Genomic DNA, 15,217 nt, shown 5'->3' on the forward strand with positions numbered 1-15,217 from the left:
TTGTAAAGTTCTAAATGCTGTTTTAGTTTACAATTGACGGTCTCATTTCTATATATTTTTTTATCGAATAAATATGCTACTGTGAACGTTTGGTAATAATTTTTTTTCAATTCACAACGATTGCTACAGTTCGGACGGACGGTCGAATAACGCCCTTAATGATTCACTCTTACATTGAAGTATGTCTGCCATTGCGTTGTATCAATAAAAAAATGGGCCACCAAAAAAAGGAAGAAAATGCAGATACTTACTTCGGAGGACATTCGTCAAGTATCTATCAGTGCAATAGGAATTAATGTGACTAAACAAAACTGTTGCAAAAGGTAAAAAGTAAACTATTTAAATGTGAAATGGTCAAGCCTTAATAACTAGTTTCGCATAAAAAGGGTCTTGGCATTTTTCTTTTATTTTGGTTAAAATTTATATTAATTTAAGTTTTTTAATTAACGAAGATATTTATTTCTTTGTGGTCTTTTGACTTTACTCTGTTAGTAAATATTCAAGTTAAGAAGGATAAACTTATAGTTTAAAGAGCTTAGCTATTTAAATAAGAATTATCTCATCTTTAGGAGAGTCCTGACTAGATCAGTTGCTGAAAGAAGCTTATCAGAGAAGCTTCAAAAATAGACTACAAATTTAGTGCTATAGAATCTCCTTAAGCTTTTTGTTTGTTTGAGCTATTTTCCCATCATTTTCAAAATCCTCTCTATTTCTGCACTTAACGGAAGCTTCATCCAAAATTTATTAACTGTGTCAACTGTGCTTCATTCGCTGTTGATGATTTACTTTGTCATAAATTTCCTAGAACAATATCTTACTGACTTATTTTTTATTATCAATAAAACTCATATTTACTACATAATTTATCTTTGGTTACATCTACTTAATCTCCATGAACATAAAAGTATATTGAATTAAAAGTGCTTGAGCTTTTTTTTTTCTTTTTAGTCTTCTTCTAAACAATAAACCTTCGAATATACGTTAATTAAAAGACTTTTTTCGGATAGAGCTTGTGAAATGATGAAAGTAATTTCTTTGAAAGGTAATACGAGTAGACTATCTTGACCACACATTTCTGGAACTCGTCATTCTATATTGGAAGAAGAAAAAGAAAACACTATTCTTTAAGGCTCATTTCTGGAACTCTGATTCAATAATTTGTAAAAAAAAAAAAAAGTTGAAGAAAATACCCGATTCTTAAAAGAAAAGGCTATATTTCTGGAACTCATGATTCCATAATTCTTAAAGAAGAAAAAGAACAATAAACTACTCTTAAATACATTATTCTTAATTGGAAGAAGAAGAAAAATGCACTATTCTTAGAGGATAATTTCTGGAAATCATGATTCCATAACTTTAAAAGAAGAAGAAGAAGAAAAACTATTCTTGAATGAAAAGGCTATATTTTTGGTTTTCGTTTTTCCATAATTTTTAAAGAAGAAAAAGACGAAGAATACACTATTTTTAAAGGTCAAAATCCGGAAATCATGACTCAATAATCTTAATCTAAATCAATCTTAATATAACTTAATTTTAGTTTAATTTAATAGATTTATTTTAATTATAGTTTTATTAATTTTAAGCCAAGCGTGACGTCAGAAGAATATACTATTAAATATATTTTCAAGAATACCCTGTGAAGCGCTGAAATATTCTGATTATTCAATTATAATTGTTTTGGCTGAAAGAGGTCATACTTAGCCAACATTAAATTTTTTCACCAATAAGCTTTTGAATACTGGCCAGGGAAGTTTCTGGGAATGTAGTAATATCCCATGATTCAAGTGCAAAAAAAAATCCAAAAATTAAAAAAAAAACACCAAAGATATCAAATGATGGACAATTAAATACAGTTAATATATATTTACTATAAATACTTAAAATATACTTAATATTTGTTTAATATAATTTTCAACTTAGTTTCATTTTCCTAAATTACTCGCCAAGGACTGAAATCCCAAGATTGGGGACAAATCCCAAGGAGTAGCAGTCTCTTCATTGCCCCATCATTGTCTGATCGGAAAAAATATCAAATAAGACAATTGTCACTGCCTTGACACAAAAGTTTCCAGTTCTAAGCTTTGAAAAGCATTTCTTATAGCACACCATACAACTTTTAAGACAGCAACTTTGTGGTGAAAAATATTTATTATTCCCTAAGAAAAGAGATCTGTGCTAATAAAAGTCAAAGAATATCCCTCTATCCGACTTATATATGTTTGAAAGAAAAACTTAAGGAATAAGATGGGCTTATGTTCATTAAGTGTCAGGTTGTTTGTGGTTCTCTTGATTCCATATGGCTAACAAAATGTTTTATATTCTTCTACTGCCGACATTTTATGTCTCTCTTACACAATAACAGAGTAAAGAGATTTACGACTGTATATATTTTCCTTGTTTTTTATTATTCTAGTACAAATTGGTCAAATATTCATTTCTTGCCAAAAAACTTTGGATTGTTATTTCATTATTGTTTGGCTAGGCGAAAATTATAATAAGCCCTTGAACACTCCTTTTATTGCAAGTTTCCAGTCTTGAGCTAAATCAAAGATTTTTTGGACACTGGAAAATTGGGAAAGAATTGAAATTCTTAAGCAATATATGAACCAAAAGAGTTTAATGTGCATAATGATACCCAATCTGTCCAATTTATTAAGTTTCGTTACTAGCATAATACACTTTTGCATAATTTTGGAAAAATAATGAATAGAGCCTCAAATTATTTTGGTGCTGAAGAAATTAACACTATTAAATTTAAGAATCAAGCTTCGAAATACGAAATTTCATATTTTTCTTAAATAAGATCAGAATAGTCAATTATATGTGTTTTTTTGTTTTTTTTTCTTACCATTGATAATATTATGCTTGATCACAAAAGAGCTTACATCTCGAATTGCCAAGGCTTCAGCACTTGTTGGGAGGCTTAGCAGCATCTGGTGAAAGCCAAACATAAGCCGATTTACCAAAATGCGCATCTACACTGCGTCAATCAGCACCGTCCTGCTGTATGGAGCGGAGACGTGGCCAGCTGCCAAATCTATCCTCAGCACCGTCGATGTCGCTCAGACGAAACATCTCCGAAGACTCGAAAGACTTCACTGGACTGACTTCGTTAGCAACCAGACTCTCCTATCACGTACGACTCAAACTCCTTTCTCAACGCAGCTTGCCCAGCGTACTGTTCGGTGGTACGGCCACCTCCTTCGCATGCCACGCGACGCCCCAGCACGGGTCGCATTTGACTTCGACCCCACCCTACACGGATGGAAACGACCCAGAGGACGCCCACCCACTAGGTGGAAAGACAAAGCCGATGAATTCCTCACCCAAGCCCACATCCCGGTGGAAGAAACTGCGATCCTGGCAAGCGATAGGTCAACCTGGAGGCGCCTAGTCTCATCGTTCTTTACGCCGAACCCTCGGCAGGAGCCTTAAGTCAAGTAAGTCTCAGCACCAATGATAAAGACGGGGACAAAAAATGTTCCCAAGAATCTAGAGGGATTAGAAGTCAATTTCTAGCCCCACCCCCGCCATAGCTCATTTTTATTTATCTGAATGCTAAATGAGAGTTAGACTGTTTGGGTATTATAAAATACTCTTTGGGGCATTTGGCTCCTACATACAAAATGACCCACCACCCCTCCTTCATGATGGCTGATGTGCACTTACACCTAAGTATTTATAATTTTATGAAGTATGAATTGAACCAGTTTATTTAAATGAAATATCAAAATAAATGTTAGAAGTATTTTTCTTCCCCAAGAAGGAAGATATCATATCGCAGCTCTGTTATTCAGGCAAACTCTAAGTAAAGGGAGATGACATATTAATTCCTCCCCCACACCCCTTCCTATTTTTATTCGAATGTTCGTGGAGAATTAGTCAATCCAAGCAATTTAATGCACTTTTATAGGTGCCTGGTATCCCCCTCCCCCGCCTAATCAATGAACCACCAACCTCTTTCATGATTAAATAAAAAAAACAAGTTTTTTAAACTGAAAGTAAGGAGCGACATTAAAAAATTAAACGAACATAAATTATTCCGTTTATGAACGGGGCTGTCCCCTCCTCAAAGCCTCGCTATTTACGATAAATTTTGAATCTGTCTAGCAAATTTGATTTTTTAAAAAATAAAAAAATTTAGCGTAAAGAGCGAGGCGTTGAGGAGGGGACAGCCCCTTTCATATATGGAATAATTTCTGTTCGTTTTAAGTTTTAATGTCGCTCCTTACTTTCAGTTTAAAAAACTTGTTTTTTTTATTTAATTTCTGATCGTTTTTTAGTTAATGCAGCTTTTATTTTTGCTCGCCGTCACTGAATAAGTAAACAAAATTTGCATAAAAATTTTACTTTTGTTTTGCTAAATGGCTGTCTCTAAATTTGGTTCTGACGTAATTTACAATTTAACTTACGTAACGAACTTCTATATTCGTATATTTTTCGTCTGGCAAAAAATACAAAGCTACAGATATTTGCAGATATGAGCTTCAAACCTATGTAATAGGGTTTTCTGATACGCCGAATCTGACGGTGTGATTTTCATTAAAAATTTTTCACTTGTAGGGGATATTTCCCCCCTCTTTAAAAAATCAGTTAAGTTTTCTCAGGCTCGTAACCTTGATGAAAAATACTAAAATGAAAAAAATTAATATATTTATAAACAGCTTTTTAACCCCATTATTTTTAAAAAATTTATAAAAAAAAATGCCTTTTTTTAAAATTTTGGGTTAATATTTAGCTGTATCGCTTGTTTTTTTTTTTTTTTTTTTTTTTTTATTAATTTTTTTTTAATACTTTTATTATTGGGTTCTCCCCTTAGTCAAAACCACCCTCTTTACGTTAAAAGTTAAAAAAAATTTTAATTCACACACCCCTGAATCACAAAGGCCGTTTAATTAGAATAGATAGCTCTTTTGAAAGCACTAAAAAAAACTGTAGCGTAAAGAGCGAGGTATTGACTTGGGGGAGGACCCCCTCATATACGTAATAATTTCTATTCATTTGAAGTTCTAATGTTGCCTCTTACTTTCAGTTGAAAAAATTATTTTTTTTAAATTTAATTTCTGATCGTTTTTTAAATAATGCTTGGAAATCCGGCGCCCCCTTCATAAAAATGTCCCTTACCCCAAAGAAACATCCTCCACGGAAAGATTCTTCCGAGTAACCCCCTCCTCCAGCCCCCTCCCCCCCCCCACAAGAAAAAAATTCTTCCTGAAAATGTCAGTATACTTCCCAATAACCAATACAATATGTAAGCAATGGGCAGAGGTCTTAACTTAGAGCCCTTCCCCTGGGAACTGTGGGGGATTAAGTCATCGTAAAAGATATATTTATTAGATTTTCGACTATGCTGAACAAAATGGATATCTCAAAATTTGAATTGGGTGACTTTGAGAAAAAAATGAGAGTGGGAGGGGGCCTAGTTGCCCTCCATTTTTTTTGGTTACTTAAAAAGGGCACTAGAACTTTTAATTTCCGTTCCAATGAGCCCTCTTACGATATTCTAGGATCACTGGGTAAATACGATCACCCCTGAAAAAAAAAAAAATAAATAAACACGCATCCGTCATCTTTCTTCTGGGAAAACATACAAAAGTCCACATTTTTGCAGATAGAAGCTTGAAACCTCTACAGTAGTGTTTTCTGATACGCTGAATATGATGCTGTGAATTTCATTAAGTTTCTATAACTTTTAGGGGGTCTTTCCGCCTTTTCTCGAAAATCAGCCAAATTTTCTCAGGCGCGTAACTTTTGAGAAAGTCAAACTTTAGCGTAAAGAGCGAGGCGTTGAGGAGGGGACAGCCCCCTTCATATACGGAATAATTTCTGTTCGTTTTAAGTTTTAACGTCGTTCCTTACTTTCAGTTAAATAAACTTTTTTTTTTTATTTAATTTTTGAACGTTTTTGAATTAATGCAGGCTTTGATTTTGGCTCACCGTACATGAATAATTAAAACAAAATTTGCATATTATATTTGGTTAAATGGCTTTCTCGAAACTTGTTTAATTTTATTTACGAACGTTTTTATTAGCAATAAATATACGTAACTTAGAATTAACTTACGTAACGAACTTCTATATTCATAAATTTTTAACACGTATATTAGGGGGTTCGCCCCCTAGTCAATACCCTGCTCTTTAAACTATAGTTCGAATTTTTTTTCCAGTTCTTTAAAAATGACCTCTTAATCACAATCAGTTGATCAGTTGAAAAACTTGTTTTTTTATTTAATTCCTGATCTTTTTCTTTAATAATGCTGGGAAATCCGGTGCCCCCTTCAGAGCAAGGTCCCTTCCCCCATGAAAATTTCCTTCATGGAAAGATCCTTCCATATAGCCGCCGACCCTCTCCTTCCCCCACCGACCCGAAAAAAACTCATCTGAAAAACTCTGTATACTTCACAATAACCAAAACTATATGTTAACATTGAGTAAAGTTCATAACTTTCAGCCCTCCCCCTGGGGACTTTGGGGGATCAAGTCATCCTAAAAGACATTTTTATCATATTTTCGACCATGCTGAACAAAATGGCTATCTCAAAATTTTGATCGGGTGACTTTGGGAAAAAAATCAGCGTGGGAGGGGCCTAGTTGCCCTCCATTTTTTTTGGTCACTTAAAAAGGGCACTAGAACTTTTAATTCCCGTTCCAATGAGCCCTCCTACGATATTCTAGGACAACTGGGTCGATACGATCACCCCTGGGAAAAAAAAACAAACAAAAAAAAAAAAAAAAACGCATCCGTGATCTTTCTTCTGGCAAAAAATGGAAAATTCCACATTTTTGTAGATAGGAGCTTGAAACCTCTACAGTAGGGTTCTCTGATACGCTGAATATGATGGTGTGATTTTCATTAAGGTTCTATAATTTTTAAGGGGTCTTTCCCCCTTTTTTCGAAAATCAGCCAAATTTCCTCAGGCACGTAACTTTTGATGGGTAGGATTAAACTTAATGAAACTTATATATTTGAAATCAGGATTAAAATCTGATCCTTTTGATGTATCTATTGGTATCAAACTCCCGTTTTTTAGAGTTTCGGTTACCATTGAGCCGGGTCGCTCCTTACTTACAGTTCGTTACCACGAACTGTTTGATAGTAATGTGGAATGGGCCATCAATGAACATAATCTCATGAAAAATCATGTGAAATAACTTAGTTAAATCAAGTATTAACATAAATGTAAAGGGAGACCATTTTTCATGTATGGACTACCTGACTTTTCAGGAACGAATGCACCGCTCTGTAGCGTCACTTCCTCGGCAACTGTAAATCTCAATATACAGTTTTTTATACTTTCAGATCGTTTGGTTATCTCCAATATTTTAATCTAGAGTAACTTGGTGCTCCATGGGGCAAAATCGTGGTTTGACGCCAAAGTAGAAATTTTTGCCTTGATACCCTTAGCCTTAGTAGCATTAGTAGTACCACCAGTAGTAATGCTAGTATCAGTAGTAGTAGTAGCAGTAGAATTAGTAGCAGTAGCCTTAGTTTTAGTAGTAGTAAAAGTAGTAGTAAATGGATGAAAATATTGGCTTTGGGTTGGTTCAACATCCCACACAACAAGTCCTGTAAGTTACAACTCTACAAGCATAGCCATTCCTAAGATATTGCTGATACGTCTTTTTGAGAACCAGTATGCAGACATCGTATCGTGATTCAGTTCAATTTTCCCCCTCAATAATCCTATAAAAATCACTTTAATATCCTTAGCCATTGTTGTAGTAGTAGTCACAGCAGTAGTTGTAATAGTACTAGTAGTATAAGTGGTAGTACTAACAACAGATGTACTAGCACTAAAAGCATTAGTAGTATTCGCATATTGCCTTTTTTTCAGTTGAACATCCCCTCATCAAGCCCTGGAAGTTTAAACTTAATACAATAAGCCGTTGCTATTATACTGTCGATAAGCCCTTCTGATAACCTGTATGATCACTCTGTGTTTTAATTTAGTTCAACAAATCCCTCAACAGCCTTAGTAGTATTTGCAACAAAAGTAATAGTTGGAGTAGTAGTAGTAGTAGTAGTAGTAGTAGCAGTGTAGTAGTAGTAGTAGGAACGTGCAAATATTGCCTTTAGGTTGGTTGATCCTCCCCTTTAAGTATTTCCTGAAAGCTCCAACTTAATACCCTAATCCATTCATGAGATACGCCCGATTGACAATCTGCATGCCCATAGTTTGTTTTGATTTAGTTCAAATTTTCACTCAATATTATCTCGAATATTCACCTACATACCCTTAGCATTAATGGTACAAGTATCATACTTGTATTAGTAGTAACAATGACAGCTGCAGTAGTAGAAGTGTTGTGTTAGTAGTGGTAGCAACAGTAGTAGTAGCAGCAGTATTAGTATGCATATGTAGCCTTTTAGTCAGTAAAACACCCCCCTCATAATGCCCTGGAAGTTTCATCTTGATACGGTAAGGCGTCCAAAAGATACTGCTGATACGCCCTTTTGATAACCTGTATGGAAATAGTAAGTTTTGATTTGGTTTAACTTGCCCCTCAACATTTGTTGTCGTGGGGGATGTTGAACTAACCAAAGAGCAATATTTGCATGCTAGTACTACTATTTCTGTACTGCTACTACTATTGCAGCTACTATTATTACTACTGCTGGTACTACTACTGCTAGTACGGATACGGCTACTATAACTAATTCTACTACTACTGCTGCTGCTGCCACTACTATTATTACTGGTTATACTACTATTGCTATTAAAGCTAAAGGTATTAAAGCAAAATTTTGGGGAATTTTAAAAAAGTGTTGAACCAAATCAAAATACACTATGTGTATACAGGTTGTCAAGATGACAACCTGTCAGGAATTCTTCAGGAAGTATTAGGAATTGCTCAGGAACGGTTTACGGTATTAAGTTGAAGCTTTCACCACGTGTTGAGGGGGATGTTACAAAAAACAATGGTGCTTTGTACATACTGCTTCTGATGCCACTACTACAGCTATTGGTGTTACTGAAGCTAAGGGTATTTAAGTGAAGCTTTCAAGGAATGTTTTGGTGGATGTTGAACTAACGAATTATGAGCATGCGAAAACGAATTATGAGCATGTAGGTTGTCAAGAGGTTGTAACAGCAATATCTCAGGAACGGCTTATATTAGCCCTGATATATATATTATACCCTGAGATAGAAATCTCAGGGTATGTTGTGACGGATTTTGACCTAGCCAGAAGGCACTGTGTATATACTATTAATACTGCTACTACGACTGCTGTAACTAATGAGGCTAAGGGTATTAAGGTGAAACTTTTAGGGAACGTTTTGTGGGAGTTTCAATTAAACGAGAAACAAACTAGATGCACGGAGGTTTTATAAGGACATATAAGGAATATCATAGACAGAGCACCGCTACCATTAAAACTCTTAAAGAAGGTTCTTCGATTGGAAACTAAAAGTTCTAGTGCCCTTTTTAAAAGTCATAAGCGATTGGAGGACAAGTAGCCCGCCTCCCGAGCCAATTAATTCTCCAAGCACATCCAATCATAATTTGAGATAGCCATTTTGATCAGAATAGTTGAAAGGTCCAGTAACTATGTCTCCAGAGATGTTGGGAAGGTAACCTCCCCAAAGCCCTCAGAGTAAGTGCTGCAAATTATGTAATTTGCCCGTTGTCGGCATATAGTGTTCTTATTGGGATTAAATAAGAAAAAAAAAGTTGTTTTTAACTGAAAGTAACGAGGGAAATTAAAACTTAAAACGAAATGAAATTATTCCGTATATGAAAGGGATTGTCCCCTCCTCAACGCCTTGCTCTTTACGCTAAAGTTTGATTCTTTCTCACAACTCTATATTTTGAAACAATAAAAACTTTAGCGTAAAGAGCAAGGCGTTGAGGAGGGGACAGCCCCTTTCATATATGGAATATTTTCTGTTCGTTTTAAGTTTTATTGTCACTCCTTACTTTCAGTTAAAAAACTTTTTTAATTTAATTTCTGAACGTTTTTGAATTAATGCAGGTTTGATTTTGGCTCACCATACATGAATAATTGAAATGGAATTTGTATATTAATTTTACTTTTTTTCTAAATGGCTTTCTCGAAATTTTGATCTGACGTAACTTACGGAATAAGTTACGTAACGAACTTCTATATCTGTATTTTTATTACGTAAATGAGGGGTTCTCCCCCTAGTCAATACCTCGCTCTTTACGCTAAAGTTCGAATTTTGTTACAATTATTTAAGAATGATCCCTGAATCACAAAGGCCGTTTAATTAGAATAGATACCCTTTTTGAAAATACTAAACAAATTTTATCGTAAAGAGCGAGGTATTGACTAAGGGGAGATCCCCTCATATACATAATAGTTTCTGTTCGTTTTAAGTTTTAATGTTGCTCCTTAATTTCAGTTGAAAACACTTGTTTTTTTATTTTATTTCTGTTAGTTTTTAAAATAATGCTAGTAAATCCGACGTCTTCCCCTTCATAGAATGTCCCTTCCCCCATGACAATATCCTCCATAGAAAGATCCTACCACGTAGCGCCCTCCTCCGACCCCCTCCCCACTGAAAATAACCCCTCAAAAAACGTCTGCATACTTCCCAATAACAAATACTATATGTAAACAATTGGAAAAGTTCATAACTTGCAGCCCTTCCCCCGGGGACTGTGGGGGATTAAGTCATCCTTAAAAACATATTTACTAGGTTTTCGGCTGTGCAGAACAAAATGGCTATCTCAAAATTTTGATCGGGTGACTTTGGGAAAAAATGAGTGTGGTAGGGGGCCTAGTTGCCCTTCAATTTTTTTGGTCCCTTAAAAAGGGCACTAGAACTTTTGATATATATTAGAATGAGCCCTCCTGCGATATTCTAGGACCACTGAGCCTATACGATCATCCCTGGAAAAAAAAACAAACAAACAAATAAACACGCATTTGTGATCTTTCTATCTGGCAAAAAATGCAAAATTCCACATTTTTGCAGATAGGAGCTTGAAACCTCTACAGCAGGGTTCTATGATACGCTGAATATGATGATTTGATTTTCATTAAGATTCTATCATTTTTAGGGGAGTTTCATCCTTTATTCGAAAATAAGGGAAATTTTTTCCGGATCGTAACTTTTGACTGGTAAGATTAAACTTGATGAAACTTAAATATTTGAAATTAGCATAAAAATTTGATTCTTTTGATGTATCTACTGGTATCAAAATTCCGTTTTTTAGAGTTTTGGTTACTATTGAGGCAGGTCGCTCCTTACTTACAATTTGTTACCACGAACCGTTTGAAAGAAGACATGTTTGACCATTGGTGTTCAAAAAGAGAAAGTGCATTCAAGGGAAGCTTCCAGAGAATGTTGAGGGGAGTGTTAAACTAAATCAAAAAAAAAAATTATGCGCAAACAGGTTTTAAAAATCGGTAAACTAAGGAATGACTGAGGGTATTAAGTTGGAACTTTAAAGAAATGATGAGGGCGATGATTAATCGACCAAGACCATATTGAGGGGGATGCTGAACTAACCAAAAGGTTAGTTAAACAGAATTTAAACTTTGGGATAATTTACTTGACTTGTAAAATAGATGAGACTTAAAAGGAAAAAAACTTCCTTTTCTCGTAGGACCAACTATAGTACCGTGCTCATTGACAAATTGACATTCTTTATTGAGATGAGTTTGAAATAACCTTTGATTCTTATTCAAAATGATGGAATAGACCGTATTTACTTGACATTCAAATGCTTATAAATAAAAGCGGTTAGATACAGCTCAAGAAAATGATATTCATGCAAAATTCATTCCTGAACGCGATAAGGAAAGTCGAAAACTCCCTATGTTTCCTTATTCTTTCTAGTCTTTGAAATGTAAGGAAATAATTTATTATCCATCAAAAGGTTTTTGCAACTTCAACAATTTTTGTCGCAAGAAAACAAACATACTTTTCGGAAATAGAATTTCAAATTAGATTGCTCAAACTGTTTATTGGTAAAAAAAAATATTTAATCCAGGAGAAAGAAAGGAAGACACATGTTTATCGTAAAATAGTATTTTCAAAGCTCTTGCGTAGGAAAAAGTGGAAACCAATTCAAGAACTACTGTATACTTTATTGAAAAAAAAAATGAGAAACACACCCAAAACCTGCTATCATCGTTTAATCAAGGTCCAAACAGGCTTAAATCCAAGAGTACCACAACCGTTCCAAAACCGGAAAATTTACGAAGACAGAACACAAGGAGGAGAGTTTCCATTTTGGATTACGTATAAATACCATAAAAAAAATGCACTTTTCTATTATAGGCTATAATGGATAAATATTGCATATTATACGATGTTTTCTATCGTTTTGCCACGTTCCCCTAGCTCCCTTCCTAAAGATTACTCGATATCCATCCCCTATATAAGTGAGGACTAAGAATGACCCAATTATGCACATGTATACTTCAAAGACACAAAAATTACTGCTTCCATGTTTATGCATTATAATTTTGGGAAACTATTTCAAATAAACTTGCTCGTGGTATCTTGCTATATTTGTAGAATTTCTAGAAAAAAAAGTAAAAAAGTTGCAGCTTATTGAGAACACAAAATCGATACAACAAAACGGGATTAAAAGCAGAAAAATCCTAAATTGACCTACATAAAATAAAAGAGTAATTATTAATAAGGCTCTAAATAGTCTTTTACCGGCCATAAAGTAACGAAATTTTACTACATGATTTTAACTATCGAAAATTTTTTAGAAAGCTTAGTTTTCAGAAAAGCGTTAGTTTTTTCAGAATTTTACAAATATGCGGAAATATCACGAGCCAGTTTTTTTGAAAAGGTTCCAAAAATATATTACATAGACTGTGAAGCAGTAATTTATGTCCATTCCAAGTTCCAACTTCCTTCTTTCATGATTAAACTCTTTTTTAATTAATTTTTGCCCGATGTTCGGTTTTAGAAAAAGAGACAGTAAAACTTATAAAAAAACCGTTTTTCAACTGTGGCAAAAAAAAAAAAAAAAAAAAAACAGTCAACAAGGGCTTTACTAAAAAAAGGAGATTAAGTATAGGTTTAACTTCATATCTATCTTAAGTTTTCCTTGAAAAAAAAAAGAAATGAAATTTGTCACGTAAACAGTCCTTAGGGCTTCTCAGATCTGTCTTTGAGGAGTTGTAAATGGAAAATTCAATTATTATAGAAAATAAAAGGAAAATTCAGAAAAATGAAGGATAATAAGATGATTTAAGGTGTGTAGTTAATATCGGAAATTTGTGCTATTACTAATTCAATATTTCTGCCGCTATGCATAAAAGAATCTGTTCTTTTTCTGCTGCAAAGAATCGCAAAGTATGCTTTCATTACTTTGCTTCTTTGAATTTAAAATTTTAGGAGAACTGATCATCAGAAATGAATGAATGCTTGAATGAGAATACAATTTTTTTTAAAAATTGTTCTATCCAAGATTCAAACCTAGGTTACCACAACCACACCAAAGAATACTATAAAACCCTTTTCAAACAATTTTATTTAATGAATTTTTGCTGTCCGAAAACAAAATGTTTTACATCCTAGAAATTTAAGATAATACGATAACATTGATCTCAAAGTTTTATAACCACTCCATGTGGTTGTTTTGTGCCTTTTTTAACTATCAGAAAAGAACAATAATGATCCAGTGTATTATTTTTTTTTAGACCAACTTTCTATGGAAGAGGTGGTCATAGAAATTTTGGAGTCGGCTCATTTAACTGGAAATTGAAAATTCTAGTGCCCTTTTTAAGAATTTAAAGTTACTGAGGGCAAACTTCCCCCTCTAGAGCCCTTTTTAGGTACCTTCCTCTCAAATATATCTGATCAAAATTGTAACATTTTGTCTAAAACAGTCACAAGGTCCAATAACTATATCTCCGGGAGTAACATAACCCCCCAGAGCCCTTTAGGCGAGGGCTGTAAGTTATGTAAGCTTCTCATTGTATACATATAGGGGTTGTCTTTTAGGCAAGGGGGACATGTCTGATCCTAGGTTTCCAAAAAGACTCAGGGTATAAAGGTTAAACTTTCCAAAAAAGTTGAGGGGATACTGAACAGTATCAACAGACACTAAGTCCATCCATGCTGCCTAGCAAAAATACGTATCAGCAATATCTTAGGAACAGCTCAGGGTATTAAGTTCCAGGGCAAGTCGAGGAGGGGGGGGGGTGTTGAGAAACCATTCAAGGAAACTCAGCCCCTTTTACTCTTGCCCTTTTAAGATCCCCTCCCTCAAAACTGATTATAATTTTGAGATAACTAATTTCTTTTCAAAAGAGCCAAAAGGTACAACAACTATGCCATCGGGATGAAATGACACCCCAAAGCCCTTGGGGCAAGCGTTGTAAATTATACATTTAGCCTATTGTTTACATATGGATTTATTGATGGGAAAAGGGGAAGTTGTTGATCGTGGGTTGGTCCAAAAAGAGTAAGAACATTAAGAAGAAATTTCAGGGAATTTTGGGCGGCATACTGAATTACATGAAACGTGCATATAGGTTATCAAAAGGACTTATCTGCAATATCTCGTGAATAGCTTAGGGTATTAAGCTGAAACTCTCATGGCATATTAAGGATGACATTGACAAATGATCAGTGGGAAATCAGCCCCCTCCTCCCATGGCCCTTTTAATTACTATCCTCTCAGACACACCCAATCAAAATTTTGAGACAGTCTTTTTGTCTAAAATAGTCTAAAAGTCGAATAGCCGCTGAGGATGACATGACCCCCCCCCGCACCTGAGGCATGAGCTACAAGTTATCCAACTTACTCATTGTTTACATATGGAGTTTGTTTTTTAGGAAAATGTAACAAGCTTAATCCTGTGTCTCTCAAAAGGCTTAAGGTGTTGAAGGGAAACTTTCAGGAAATGTCAAAGGGGATGTTGAGCAAAACTAAAGCAAACTAAGTTCATGCTGGTTGTCAAAAGGGTGTATCAGCAACATCTCAGGAACAACTGATGGCATTAAGTTGAAACTTGCTGGCACGTTTTGAGGAGAATGTTCAAATGTTATCGGAGGGACACCAGCCCCATTTTTCTCGCCTTTTTAAGATGCCCCCCTAAGGCCCTGGAGTAAGTGTTGTAATTTAGACAATTTGCCCGTTGTTTACATATAGGATATATTAATGGGAAACATTGGAATGCTTGATCCTAGGTGGGCCTGAAAAGTCTAATGGTATTAAGGTGACACTTCAAGGAATGTTGAGGGGTAAATAGAAATAAATTGAAATGCATTGTTTG

General features: G+C 34.7%; 1 protein-coding gene across 1 annotated transcript in view; it reads left to right on the forward strand.

Moving 5' to 3' along the window:
• LOC148948199 (atrial natriuretic peptide receptor 1-like) overlaps nucleotides 1-15,217 on the forward strand; it is a 177,683-nt gene that overhangs the window by 135,828 nt on the left and 26,638 nt on the right. The gene's annotated exons all lie outside the window — the stretch shown is intronic.

Source organism: Artemia sp. Qi Xiang Cuo, chromosome 9, assembly GCF_049724085.1.
Source record: "Artemia sp. Qi Xiang Cuo chromosome 9, ASM4972408v1, whole genome shotgun sequence".
In the NCBI taxonomy this organism is placed as follows: domain Eukaryota; kingdom Metazoa; phylum Arthropoda; class Branchiopoda; order Anostraca; family Artemiidae; genus Artemia; species Artemia sp. Qi Xiang Cuo.